The sequence below is a fragment of the Schistocerca nitens genome, chromosome 1, assembly GCF_023898315.1.
Source record: "Schistocerca nitens isolate TAMUIC-IGC-003100 chromosome 1, iqSchNite1.1, whole genome shotgun sequence".
Classification (NCBI taxonomy): domain Eukaryota; kingdom Metazoa; phylum Arthropoda; class Insecta; order Orthoptera; family Acrididae; genus Schistocerca; species Schistocerca nitens.
In genome coordinates this window covers 1,091,079,706-1,091,094,595 of record NC_064614.1, presented here as the reverse complement: position 1 = coordinate 1,091,094,595, position 14,890 = coordinate 1,091,079,706, and the positions used below count along the sequence as shown (strand labels likewise).

Here is a 14,890-nt window from a genome sequence, read left to right as displayed (position 1 = left end):
CAACGCGCGACCCGTCTCAGTTACGCTCATAGACTTACTAAATAAAAACTAGACCGCGCATTGGCGCTAGTGTCGCGTCCCCACATTGAACGTGACAGAAGCCGCCACTTGCAGGGAAACAGTGCGTTAACATGGTTCGTTCGTGTGCTGCTTTCAATTGTAACAGTATAATGGAAGCAAAGACGAAGACGGAAACAATATTACATTTCACAGGTCAGTCATTTCTGGTTGTTTGTTACTTTCTATTACTTGTATATAGTATTTTCGCGGAGAAAGAATACATCATGAACGTTTGTTTTTGTTTAGGTTTCCCCTTACAAATGATTTTCTAAATCGGAAATGGATAGTTGCCACTCGGAGAGAGAACTTCCAACCGACAGCAAATCATTTGCTGTGCTCTCTTCATTTTGAAGAGAATTGTTACATGGAAAATTATGTAAATAGATGTCAACTGAAGGACGATGCTATACCGACAGTATTTGGATTTCCAACTTAATTCAAAAAGGTATTGTGTCCTGGAAATCGTGCAATATAGGCGTAGGTTAAATAGTGTGGAAATACTGTCAGTGTGTATAATTTTGAACATTCGTTTTCCAGGTTACCAAGGCAATCAAATATATATTAAGTATGAATCAGAGGTAGGTCGAATAATTGCGTTTAGATGCTTAACATGTGTTGTCAGGTGGTGATTTATACTTCGTAAATGGTCAAATATTTGATCAAATGTTGCAAACTCAACCACTTTCAGAGGTGCTATCAGTGTTAAAAACTAATGCGCGAATGAAATTCCTACGGTATTTAAAGTGATATGGGATATTACAATTAATCAAACCAAAATTCGAACGTAGGCAATACTGTGCTAAACAAAAGTAAGCGTACAAAATGTACACAGCAATCGGCAAAAACAAAACAGGACCTAACAGGAAAATTACGTGAATTACATAATAATAATCGTACTGTCTGCTACTTTAAAAGTTTCATGTAATTATCAAATGCAAATAACTCGATGTAAACTAGCTGCACCTTGTCAGGAAAGAGCCTTACATTCTTAAATTTCGCGTCTCTATGCAGACGTATTTCGGAAAATAGGAAACTTCATTCATTTAAGTATACTTGTAAAATAGACTCGAATACTCAGTACTTTTTTAAACAAACGTGTGTTTAATTTGTGCTTCAATTTGCTCTTGTTGCGTCTCATATACTTCAAATAACAACCCCAGTGCTAGGATTCATCCCTGCAAATGGCGGCGATCAGTTGCTTCAATTGGGGGACAGTTGCCTCGCTTCTCCGCTACGGCGTGGTAGGAGCTTGGTTACGCTCGCCAGTTGCATCTTCGTCACACCAAGAGTTGTAAAACAACCATAAGCTATCTCTGGGATTGCTCCATGTGACACCAGAAGAGAGGTCGTCGCTAACATCGAGAGGCATAAATCAAATACAGTGACCTCACACCCAGTCTTAGGACATCAACCTGCCAAGCCAAGACTGAAGTCCAGGAAGAGTTTCCTAACAACTTCACAGCACTTGGAAGGATCAGCTGCGGCTACCCGACTCACCAAGTGGAAAGAAAGATGTCAACACCCGTCAAACTGGATGACACCACAAGAATCCCTGCCGCCTTGACACATGGAGAAGTAGGTCATCTGAAAGTCCTTGAACTGACTACGGACCGTAGTCGCAAGATCGAGGGACAATCTCCTTCCAACTGCCAAATGCCAACACAACATTGTGCAAATCGGTGAATTGCAGACAACCCGGCATCTCTTCAAATGTAACTTATGCCCAACCAGCTGTAGCATAAAGGACTTCGTCTGCAGCACACAATGCTATCAAAGTTGCCCGAATCTGAATGAATACTGTGTAGTTTACTTGGTATGTATTGTATATGTCTTCATTTTAGTGGACCAATGACACGAATAAAGAAAGATCCCATACTATCCTAAGAATACGTACACTACTGGCCATTAAAAAATGGTTCAAATGGCTCTGAGCACTATGGAACTTAACATCTATGGTCATCAGTCCCCTAGAACTTAGAACTACTTAAACCTAACTAACCTAAGGACACCACAAAACACCCAGTCATCACGAGGCAGAGAAAATCCCTGACCCCACCGGGAATCGAACCCGGGAACCCGGGCGTGGGAAGCGAGAACGCTACCGCACGACCACGAGCTGCGGACTGGCCATTAAAATTGCTACACCAAGAAGAAATGCAGATGATAAACGGGTATTCATTCGACAAATATATTATACTAGAAATGACATGTGATCGATTTTCACGCAATTTGGGTGCATAGATCCTGAGAAATCAGTACCAAGAACAACCACCTCCCGCCGTAATAACGGCCTTGATACGCCTGGGCATTGAGTCAAACCGAGCTTCCATGGCGTGTACAGGTACAGCTGCCTATGCAGCTTCAACACGATACCACAGTTCATCAAGAGTAGTGACTGGCGTATTGTGACGAGCCAGTTGCTCGGCCACAATTTTCCAGACGTTTTCAATTGGTGAGAGATCTGGAAAATGTGCTGGCCAGGACAGCAGTCGAACATTTTCTGTGTCCAGAAAGGCCCGTACATGATCTGCAACTTGCGGTCGTGCATTATCCTGCTGAAATGTAGGGTTTCGCATGGATCGAATGAAGGGCAGAGCCACAGGTCGTAACACATCTGAAATTTAACGTCCACTGTTCAAAGCGCCGTCAATGCGAACTAGAGGTGACCGAGACGTATAACCAATGGCACACCATACCATCACGTGGGGTGATACGCCAGTATGGCGATGACGAATACACGCTTCCGATGTGCGTTCACCGCGATGTCGACAAACAAGGATGCGACCATCATGATGCTGTAAACAGAACCTGGATTCATCCGAAAAAATGAGGTTTTGCCATTCGTGCACCCAGGTTCGTCGTTGAGTACACCATCGCAGGCGCTCCTGTCTGTGATGCAGCGTTACGGGTAACCGCAGCCATCGTCTCCGAGCTGATAGTCCATGCTGCTGCAAACGTCATCGAATTGTTCGTGCAGATGGTTGTTGTCTTGCAAACGTCCCCATCTGTTGACTCAGGGATCGAGACGTGGCTGCACGACCCGTTACAGCCATGCGGATAAGATGCCTGTCATCTCGACTGCTAGTGATACGAGGCCGTTGGGATCCAGCACGGCGTTCCGTATTACCCTCCTGAACCCACCTATTCCATATTTTGCTAACAGTCATTGGATCTCGACCAACGCGAGCAGCAAAGTCGCGATACGATAAACCGCAATCGCGAAAGGCTACAATTCGACCTTTATCAAAGTCGGAAAAGTGATGGTACGCATTTCTCCTCCTTACACGAGGCATCACAACGTTTCACCAGGCAACGCTGGTCAACTGCTGTTTGTGTAAGAGAAATCTGTTAGGTACTCATGTCAGCGCGATGTAGGTGTCCCCATCGGCGCCAACCTTGTGTGAATGCTCTGAAAAGCTAATCATTTGCATATCACAGCATCTTCTTCCTGTAGGTTAAATTTCGCGTGTGTAGCACGTCATCTTCGTGGTGTAGCAATTTTAATGGCAGTAGTGTAGCTAAGATAGTTTTCATAGTAGCCCTGATCGGTTAAGACTGTAACCTCGTTACCTATGCGTTAGGTGTGTTGCGTACCTGTCGGGCGTTACCTGATTTAGATCGCTTTGTTTGCGTATACAATCAGTATCTCACTACATTCCCAAAGAAACGAGAAGCAATGAGGATATATAAAGGGCTGCATAACCTACGGACATTTTTGTTCTACATAGCTGTCCTGTCTGTTACATCAAAATAAATAGTATTTGTACCAAAATTGAAATTATCTATGATTAATTCAATTTTTATTCGAAAATTGTTGATTTGTAACGTGATACAGAACGACGCTGTAGTAATTATAATTTACCATACAGCGCCAAAAAACTAAATTTCATAACAAAATTGGCCATTTGCAAGTAGAACTCACGTACTGCGGTTTCCGTACAAACTTTATTATGTATATACACTGTTCCTCCATTTCAGGAATCGAGAATCCCGAGCATATTTGACTGTTATCGACATTGATACTGGCAAGATATCGGTTCCAGGGATTCCAAAAATTTCGTCAATGTTTTGATTTCAGTAATATAAATGTGACAAAGTCATGAAGCTGGTAGGCGACCGTTATCAGAATACTCAGTAATTCTCCATTTAGTCTGAATGGGTCGCAGCGGTAAAACACAATCGTCATGCAAACAATGACTTTATTGTTCATATGACGCGTTCCTGAATTTATCCATCATCAGATATCCAAGAGCAGTTACTGCACATAGATAGGACGTTTCAAGCTGTATGTGAAAGAAACATTCAACACACATCTTGAAACGCCATATCTACGTTCAGTAACTGCTCCTGTATATCCGATGATGGACACATTCTGAAAGTGTCATATGAGCAATAAAGTCATTCCTTGCCAGATGTTTGACTTTTACCACTGTGACGCAGTCGGCCTGAATGAAGAACTACTAATTGTTTTAATTTCAAGTTTGATGTCGGCTAACAAATGACAAAAGAAATATTTTCTCGTGTGCTATAATTACAGATTAAGAATTTCCTGATTTTTTTCCATTTATTTGTAGTGTGAAACCTTCTTTCTTACCAAAGTTCATCACTTTACAACAACGAGAAGTACACTATGCAGAGTGTAACAAAAATATCCGGCACAAATTACAGGACACATTTCTCACATGTAGACGAAGAAATTATGTTTTATGAACATGGCTCTGGAAACGCTTTGTTTCCATGTTACAACTGACTTTCTCCAACTCATTAATCATGGGAAACACACACGAACAGAACGCGACAGCATACCACATGCAACTCTTTCTCACAGGAGATGTTCAATAAGCTCTCCGTGGGAACTGATAGATGCATCAACGCCGGCCAATGTGGCCGAGCGGTTCTAGGCGCTTCAGTATGGAACCGCGCGACCGCTATGGTCGCAGGTTCGAATCCTGCCTCGGGCATGGATGTGCGTGATGTCCTTAGGTTAGTTAGGTGTAAGTAGTTCTAAATTCTAGGGGACTGATGACCTCAGATGTTAAGTCCCATAGTGCTCAGAGCCATTTGAACCATTTTGATGCATCAAGCGGTCGTTGTAGTGAATCTCGGCTGCGCTGATGTAGCCCTGCAGTATTAGGTATGGTTTCCCAGCCTTCTATAACATGGGCATGGAGACTCTGGACATATTGTACTGGGGCTCCATACATAAGGAGCTTTCAAATGTCCTCATAAAAAAGTCCAGTACATTTAGGTCCGGAGAGAGTGGAGGACAGGCAAATGGTCCATCTCTACCTAACCATTTGTCACCGAATCTGTTATTTAGAAGCCGCCGGACATTAACCCTAAAATGACGACATGCTCCATCGCGTATGAAATACATGTTTTGTCGCACCTGCTAAATGATCAGGTAGACCATTCTCTACGAAATTATAACCTTGTCCGTTGAGCCTGGGTGGAAGAAAGTGAGGCCCTGCCAAGCACTCATCAACAAAACCGGCCCTAACACTGACAGAAAATCTTTGTTGGTGATTTGCTTCAATAGTAGCGTCAGTATTGACTGCTCCACATACATGCCTATTCTGAAAATGTACAGTCTGATCTGGTTGTAACGACGCCTCATCTGTGAACAGCAACTTTGCACTAAAATTAGGATTGACACTTTATTGAATAAGCCATTCGCAGAAGAGCGCCCGCGCAGGGAAATCAGCTGCTGATGGTGCCTGCACATGTTGTAAATGGTACGGATACAGCTGGTCCTCATGTAACATTCGCCAGACAGACATGTGGTCTACATTTACATCCACATGGATACTGTGCAAATCACATTTAAATAACTGGCAGAGGGTTCATCGAACCACCTTCACAATTCTCTATTATTCCAATCTCGTATAGCGCGCGAAAAGAATGAACACCTGCATCTTTGCGTATGAGCTCTGATTTCCCTTATTATATCGTGGTGATCGTTCCTCCCTATGTAGGTCGGTGTCAACAAAATATTTTCGCATTCGGAGGAGAAAGTTGGTGATTGGAATTTAGTGAGAACATTCCATCGCTACGAAAAACGCCTTTCTTTTAATGATTTCCGGCCCAAATTCTGTATCATTTCTGTGACACTCTCTTCCATATTTCACGATGGTACAAAACGTGCTGCCTTTCTTTGAACTTTTTCGATATACTCCGTCAGTCCTATCTGTTAAAGATCCCACGCCACGCAGCAATATTCTAAAAGAGGACGGTCAAGCGTAGTTTAGGTAGTCTCCTTAGTAAGTCTGTTACATTTTCTAAGTGTCCTGCCAATAAAACGCAGTCTTTGGTTAGCCTTCCCTACAACATTTTCTATGTGTTCCTTCCAATTTAAGTTGTTCGTAATTGTAATATCTAGGTATTTACTTGAATTTACGTCCTTTAGATTAGACTGATTTATCGTGTAACCGAAGTTTAACGAATTCCTTTTAGCACTCATGTGGATGAGCTCACACTTTTCGTCATTTAGAGTCAACTGCCAATTTTCGCACCACTCATATCTTTTCTAAATCGTTTTGCAATTTTTTTTGATCTTCTGATGACTTTATTGGTCGATAAACGACAGCGTCATATGCAAACAACCTAAGGCGGCTCCTCAGATTGTCTCCCAAATCGTTCATATAGATAAGGAACAGCAAAGGCCCTATAACACTACCTTGGGGAACGCCAGAAATCGCTTCTGTTTTAATAGGTGACTTTCCGTCAGTTAATACGAACTGTGACCTCTCTGACAGGAAATCACAAATTCAGTCACACAACTGTGACGATATTCCATAAGCACGCTATTTCACTACAAGGCGCTTCTGTTGTACAGTGTCAAAAGCCTTCCGGAAATCCAGAAATACGGAATCGATCTGAAATCCCTTGTCAATAACACTCAACACTTCATGCGAATAAAGAGCTAGTTGTGTTTCACAAGAACGATGTTTTCTAAACCCATGTTGACTGTGTATCAATAAACCGTTTTCTTCGAGGTAATTCATAAAGTTCGAACAAAATATATGTTCCAAAATCCTGCTGCATATCGACGTTAACGATATGGGCTTGTAATTTAGTGGATTACTCCTACTACCTTTCTTGAATATTGGTGTGACCTGTGCAAGTTTCCAGTATTTGGGTACGAATCTTTCGTCGAGCGAACAGTTGTATATGATTGTTAAGTATGGAGCTAATGCATCAGCATACTCCGAAAGCAACCTAATTGGTATACAGTCTGGACCAGAAGACTTGCTTTTATTCGTGATTTAAGTTGCTTCAATACTCCGGGGATATTTACTTCTACGTTTCTCATGTTGGCAGCTGTTCTCGATTCGAATTTTGGAATATTTACTTCGTCTTCTTTTGTGATGACATTTCGGATGGCTGTGTTTAGTAACTCTGTTTTTTGTTTTTTTTGTTTTTTTGTTTTTTTTCCAGCACTGTCTTCGGTAGTATCTGCATTGCTATCGGGCAGAGAAGGTATTGGTTGTTTCTTGCCGCTAACACACTTCACATACGACCAGAATCTCTTTGGATTTTCTGCCAGGTTTAAAGACAAAGTTTTGTTGTGGAAACTGTTATAAGCATCTCGCATTGAAGTCCACGCTATTTTATGCGTACCTCCGGAATTAAACATGTATTTTCGCCAACATATCGAGGGTAAATTAAAGTGACCACCAACTATTGTCGTATGAGTCGGGTACGTGTTTGAAATCAAACTCAAGTTTTCTTTGAACCTTTCAGAAACTGTATCATCTGAACAAGGAGGTCGGTAAAAGGATCCAATTATTATTTTATTCCGGTTGCCAACAATTACCTCTGCCCATACTAACTCACAGGAAGTATCTACTTCAATTTCGCAACAAGTTAAAGTACTTCTGACAGCAACAAACACGCCACCGCCAACCAACACATTTAGTATTGCAGGAATATGTCTTGTACTGACGCTAGGGTCTTCGTCAACTACAAGAAAAACTGCCGCCTCCCGTTGCGGTGTCCTTGTCCTTCTGGGCCTCCCCCGGTAGCGAGTATCAGCCTTAAATGCCCCATGTTCCCTAAGATGACTTCAAACGTTTTTCTGTCGCGGCGCCTTCGTCCGGGAAATCTGTCACCGTACAAACGTTGAGCTCGAGCGTCACTGCCATTAGCTAATCCATATATCAAATGGGAATTTGCCGTGTCTGTTTTTGTGTACACTGCCATTGGACGAGCTAAGTCTGTGATGAACTCCACGCAGTAACCCGTGCGCTTGCAACGGTAGTACTGATAGCTGGAACAGTTGGTATTTACCTGCAAACAAGCAATGTACGTCGCATGGCAACCGGGACATGTAAAACAATGCACTAGCGGTGCCCAACGTGATCAGACGTCACCAAGAGTGCATGCTCCACATCATTCTAACGTTCTGTTTTTGTGTGTTTACCATGATTAATGAAGTGGAGAAAATGAGTTGTAACATGGAGGCAAAGCGTTTCCAGACCAATGTTCATGTAACATAATTCCTTCGCCTACGTGTGAGGAATGTGTCCTGCAATTTGTGCCGTACATTTTTGTACCACGCTGTAGATTTTTATGCGTGAGTTTGCGAGAGTTAAAATATGTGACATAAGTGGCAGCCTCTATTGATTGCAAATACCAAATACTTAGCTGTCGAGGGAACACAGACCTCAATATATGACATAATTTTCCATTTGATACATTTACTCACTCAACACCGGACAGACAGACAGAGAGACACACAGACATACGGACAACAAACGATCCTATAAGGTTCCCGTTTTTACCGACTGAGGCAGTACTTCGTCGAGCTTATATAAAACTTGTTTCTGTTATTCATGAACAACTTTCACACTTACCAACAAGAACAGGAAACTCTTCCCTTTGTTCACAATGAACGTTCTATTGGGTACAAAATAACAATAATAATTATATAAATACTTTTTATGTTTGTGCATGTAAACTGTTATTGCATCAAAAGTGACTACTTCCGTTACACAAAAAAGCAGAAGTTACACAATCAAATAATTTCTATTACTTATAAAGTGCAATTTATATTTTGTGAAGATATAAAATACATGATGGACTAACAGTGAACGATGTCTGGTTATAATTATGTGCAAAACAAAAAACAAAGAGAAGTCGTCGGCTACCACTTTCTCTGCCACGCATTCATTTATGTCTCTTTCCCTATCAATACTGTCGAAATCTTACCATTTACTACGTCATCTGTGTACTGTGCCAAAAATAGCGAACAGTAGTTTTCACAGAGGGCAGCTCTAATGTTGTGCAAGTCTCTTAATATCTGCATAACTGCTACAACCTACCATCCGCTTGAACATCCTTACTGCGTTCGTCTTCCTCTACAATTGCTACCTCCTCAATTCCCTCCATTACGGAATTGACTTTTCCTTGATACCTCAGACAATCGTATAACCCTATTTTCCCCCGTGTTTGTCCAACTGAGTCATAAATCTCTTTTCTCTGTGATACAGTTACATCCCTCTACATTAGTCAGTCGATCTACCCGTCTAATCTTCGGTGTTCTCCTGTCGCACCACATTTCAAAAGATTCAGTTCTTTTCCTGTCTCTACTGTCCTTTCATATACGGCTGCACTCGAGACAAATACTTTCAGACAACTTCAATTTTCGAGCGCGTGCTGAAAAGTAATGCTTCCCAATTTTTTCATTCTCTTCTCAGTATGGGTTGAGATATTACATACTATGCATATTACTCGGTGGATCTTCCCTATCGCTGAAGCAAGTTGCAAATGTGTGCCGATAGTGGGTTTCGAACTGTCGCGTGTAACACGACGTTGTATATTTGAGTGAGAAACAGCATGCTGTGGCGGAGTTTCCAACAGAAGAAAACGTGCCCCTAATTGGAATCCATAGAAAAATGAAAGCTGTGTAGGGTGATGACCGTATCGACATCAGTAATGTGCAATGTTGGGATGTTCGTTCTCGTTACGAAGGAAACAGTGGTGCTACCATCGGCGTATGTGAGAGAGCTTCATCTGTACCCAAAACGTACAGAAAATCTTTGACAGTGATGAAGCGGTGCAAGTATAGGTGAGATTCTAGCTCCGTCAACAAAGTCAAACATTCTACAGTGACGGTATCAACAAAGTGGTCTGTCGCTGGGAGAAATGTGTTCGTCGCTTGGGTGACTATATTGAGAAATTAATAAACAGACATGAAGAATAAAGATGGAGAATGTTAATAAAGTTTAAATAAAATAAACAGCTTCCAGAGTTTTCACATGAAAAATTCGGGGCATTACTTTTCAAAATGTCCTTGTTTTTCAGAAACGCGTTTATTGCTATTCCCGATCTGCATTTATTATTCTCACTACTTTGGTCATCGTCAGTTATTTTTCTGCCCAAACTGCATTAGCATCTAATTTCCGAATCTAATTCCCTAAACATCACCTGATTTAATCCGACTACATTCCACCAACAACACTCATATTGATATTTATCTTATAGCCTCTTTTCAAAAGATAATTCATTCCATTCAATTGCTCTTCCAAGTCTCTTGCTGTCTGTGGCAGAATTAAAATGTCACTAACAAACGTAAACTTTTAATTCGTTGTTGTGCATCGCGGCGTAAAGACTGTTCCATAAAATTTCGGGCGTGCAGCCGCATAAATTCAGCTTCTTCTTCTAATATTTCGGCTGAAAGATCTCTGGCCGCATACGCAATGGTTTGGCGCTCGAGTTTAAAAGGACGGATCAAGTGCTGGAGCGTTAGTAACCTCGGCTCACTCTGAAGATGGCTGGACGGTATTCAGCCGAAATATTAGAAGAAGCAGCTGAATTTATGCGGTTGCACGCCATAAATTTTATGGAACACATTTAATTCCTTCTCTTTCAATATCTTTTCCAAATCTCTCCTTTGTCTCCTTTACTGCTTGCTCAATGTACAGGTTTAATAACACGGGAGAAAGGCTACATTCCTGTCAAGTGCGGTAATACTTTGGGAAATCCTCGAAAAAGAGGCAACGCTCAGCGTTCAGTGGACATTTGCTTGTCCTACACTCCTGGAAATTGAAATAAGAACACCGTGAATTCATTGTCCCAGGAAGGGGAAACTTTATTGACACATTCCTGGGGTCAGATACATCACATGATCACACTGACAGAACCACAGGCACATAGACACAGGCAACAGAGCATGCACAATGTCGGCACTAGTACAGTGTATATCCACCTTTCGCAGCAATGCAGGCTGCTATTCTCCCATCGAGACGATCGTAGAGATGCTGGATGTAGTCCTGTGGAACGGCTTGCCATGCCATTTCCACCTGGCGCCTCAGTTGGACCAGCGTTCGTGCTGGACGTGCAGACCGCGTGAGACGACGCTTCATCCAGTCCCAAACATGCTCAATGGGGGACAGATCCGGAGATCTTGCTGGCCAGGGTAGTTGACTTACACCTTCTAGAGCACGTTGGGTGGCACGGGATACATGCGGACGTGCATTGTCCTGTTGGAACAGCAAGTTCCCTTGCCGGTCTAGGAATGGTAGAACGATGGGTTCGATGACGGTTTGGATGTACCGTGCACTATTCAGTGTCCCCTCGACGATCACCAGTGGTGTACGGCCAGTGTAGGAGATCGCTCCCCACACCATGATGCCGGGTATTGGCCCTGTGTGCCTCGGTCGTATGCAGTCCTGATTGTGGCGCTCACCTGCACGGCGCAAAACACGCATACGACCATCATTGGCACCAAGGCAGAAGCGACTCTCATCGCTGAAGACGACACGTCTCCATTCGTCCCTCCATTCACGCCTGTCGCGACACCACTGGAGGCGGGCTGCACGATGTTGGGGCGTGAGCGGAAGACGGCCTAACGGTGTGCGGGACCGTAGCCCAGCTTCATGGAGACGGTTGCGAATGGTCCTCGCCGATACCCCAGGAGCAACAGTGTCCCTAATTTGCTGGGAAGTGGCGGTGCGGTCCCCTACGGCACTGCGTAGGATCCTACGGTCTTGGCGTGCATCCGTGCGTCGCTGCGGTCCGGTCCCAGGTCGACGGGCACGTGCACCTTCCGCCGACCACTGGCGACAACATCGATGTACTGTGGAGACCTCACGCCCCACGTGTTGAGCAATTCGGCGGTACATCCACCCGGCCTCCCGCATGCCCACTATACGCCCTCGCTCAAAGTCCGTCAACTGCACATACGGTTCACGTCCACGCTGTCGCGGCATGCTACCAGTGTTAAAGACTGCGATGGAGCTCCGTATGCCACGGCAAACTGGCTGACACTGACGGCGGCGGCGCACAAATGCTGCGCAGCTAGCGCCATTCGACGGCCAACACCGCGGTTCCTGGTGTGTCCGCTGTGCCGTGCGTGTGATCATTGCTTGTACAGCCCTCTCGCAGTGTCCGGAGCAAGTATGGTGGGTCTGACACACCGGTGTCAATGTGTTCTTTTTTCCATTTCAGGAGTGTAGATGTCAATGAATTCTATCACACGCCTGAGCATGCGAGAAAGTATAACAAGTCCGGTTGCCATGTCACCCATCTAACATGTTGACAATATCAATGGTCAGCTATTTTCTCATCTCTTTGTTTAGCATACAAGGATGTAGTATTAAAACGCATCTGAAAGCGGTTTCAACCGCCAGTACAGTTATAATCGGTACGGTGTTTCACTGATGTTCTGTGATATAGGATCTCGGAGACTTGCAAAAGATTGCAGTTTTGGCGTTCGTTGGTTGAGATCCGCTGTGTAACAAATCTACTAAAGGGGTCTGGGATTTCTAGTGTCACGTCAACATTCCCGGGCCACCCGCAAACTTTGCCTTCTAAACATAATAGTGAAAGATCAGGAGGGTACAAAAGAATATCACTTCTAACACGAATACTACCGTTACAAAAGTGACTGCCCAGCTTAAAGAGAGCATAGGGGACACAGTGTCAACAAGGACTGTGCGACACATCCTTCGTAAAGAGATGATTCACGTGAGGTCTGCGCTCAGCGAAGGTCGTTTGGAATTCTAGCTGGAGACTTTCGCCTTGCTATGTAGTCAGCCTGCACTACAGAATCTTTTTGAAGGTGCATATGTTCAGGGTTTGGACGAAAGTACGGAAGCACAGAAAACATAGTTCATTAATACGCCTAATACGGCGTAGGAAACCAATTGGCATTCAAAGCAGAATGGTTTTCAAGGGAATCTTATGCCATCTATCCTGCGAATAGTGGCAAATTCAGGTAATGACGATCGAGGTGGATAGCAATCACGCACCCTTCTGACCAAAGCAGGTCACAAAGGCTTAATAATACTGAGAGCTGATGACTGTGGTGACCAGGTGAGAAGCGACAATTCATCTTCTTGCTCACTGTGATAAACCTTTTGCATTTCTTTTATGCTTTCGTCTTCTTTAAAGGCAAAGAGAAAAGATGAAGAGGCAGCCCATCATAGAGCCTATGCTCTAAAAAAGAGAGGAGATTTTCTTGTACCAGTAGGAGGAAGGAAGGATTCGCGCTCAGCTAGTGAACGAGTGAGAAGCACGCCATTTTAAGCGAGTAATTGTAAACCGCCATTTTGGGGTCGCTATGAATAAGTGAGGAGTATGTATTTCATATGTGCACCGTTTAGAAAATACAGTATTGTTTTATTAACAGAAAGGTCGTGTGAGTTGTTATTTCAAATAGTACCATAATTACAAGAACTGAAGGCCACCTGTATAATTTGGAATAGTATGAAGATCCGATAAGCTCAATGGGAACACGGCCAAGACTTCGAAGGTGAACACGGCGACCAAACGTAGCATTATAAAGAAGGGTAAGCACAAATCTACAGCGGAGAAAGAAACTACTTCCCCCTGCAGAATAATATGAACTAATACGAACTTATTTCCAGGCTTTGTCATTCATGCCAAAAAAAATTAATCTCATTAATTCAATACATTTTAAAAAGCCACGCATTTCAACATTTTATTATCACCTATTCTACACTCCTGGAAATGGAAAAAAGAACACATTGACACCGGTGTGTCAGACCCACCATACTTGCTCCGGACACTGCGAGAGGGCTGTACAAGCAATGGTCACACGCACGGCACAGCGGACACACCAGGAACCGCGGTGTTGGCCGTCGAATGGCGCTAGCTGCGCAGCATTTGTGCACCGCCGCCGTCAGTGTCAGCCAGTTTGCCGTGGCATATGGAGCTCCATCGCAGTCTTTAACACTGGTAGCATGCCGCGACAGCGTGGACGTGAACCGTATGTGCAGTTGACGGACTTTGAGCGAGGGCGTATAGTGGGCATGCGGGAGGCCGGGTGGACGTACCGCCGAATTGCTCAACACGTGGGGCGTGAGGTCTCCACAGTACATCGATGTTGTCGCCAGTGGTCGGCGGAAGGTGCACGTGCCCGTCGACCTGGGACCGGACCGCAGCGACGCACGGATGCACGCCAAGACCGTAGGATCCTACGCAGTGCCATAGGGGACCGCACCGCCACTTCCCAGCAAATTAGGGACACTGTTGCTCCTGGGGTATCGGCGAGGACCATTCGCAACCGTCTCCATGAAGCTGGGCTGTGGTCCCGCACACCGTTAGGCCGTCTTCCGCTCACGCCCCAACATCGTGCAGCCCGCCTCCAGTGGTGTCGCGACAGGCGTGAATGGAGGGACGAATGGAGACGTGTCGTCTTCAGCGATGAGAGTCGCTTCTGCCTTGGTGCCAATGATGGTCGTATGCGTGTTTGGCGCCGTGCAGGTGAGCGCCACAATCAGGACTGCATACGACCGAGGCACACAGGGCCAACACCCGGCATCATGGTGTGGGGAGCGATCTCCTACACTGGCCGTACATCACT

The 14,890-nt window shown here is 44.3% G+C and overlaps 1 protein-coding gene across 1 annotated transcript in view; it reads right to left on the bottom strand.

Annotated features, from left to right (window-relative positions):
- Positions 1 to 14,890, bottom strand: part of LOC126198581 (helicase domino-like) — a 582,238-nt gene that overhangs the window by 516,394 nt on the left and 50,954 nt on the right. The window lies entirely within an intron of this gene.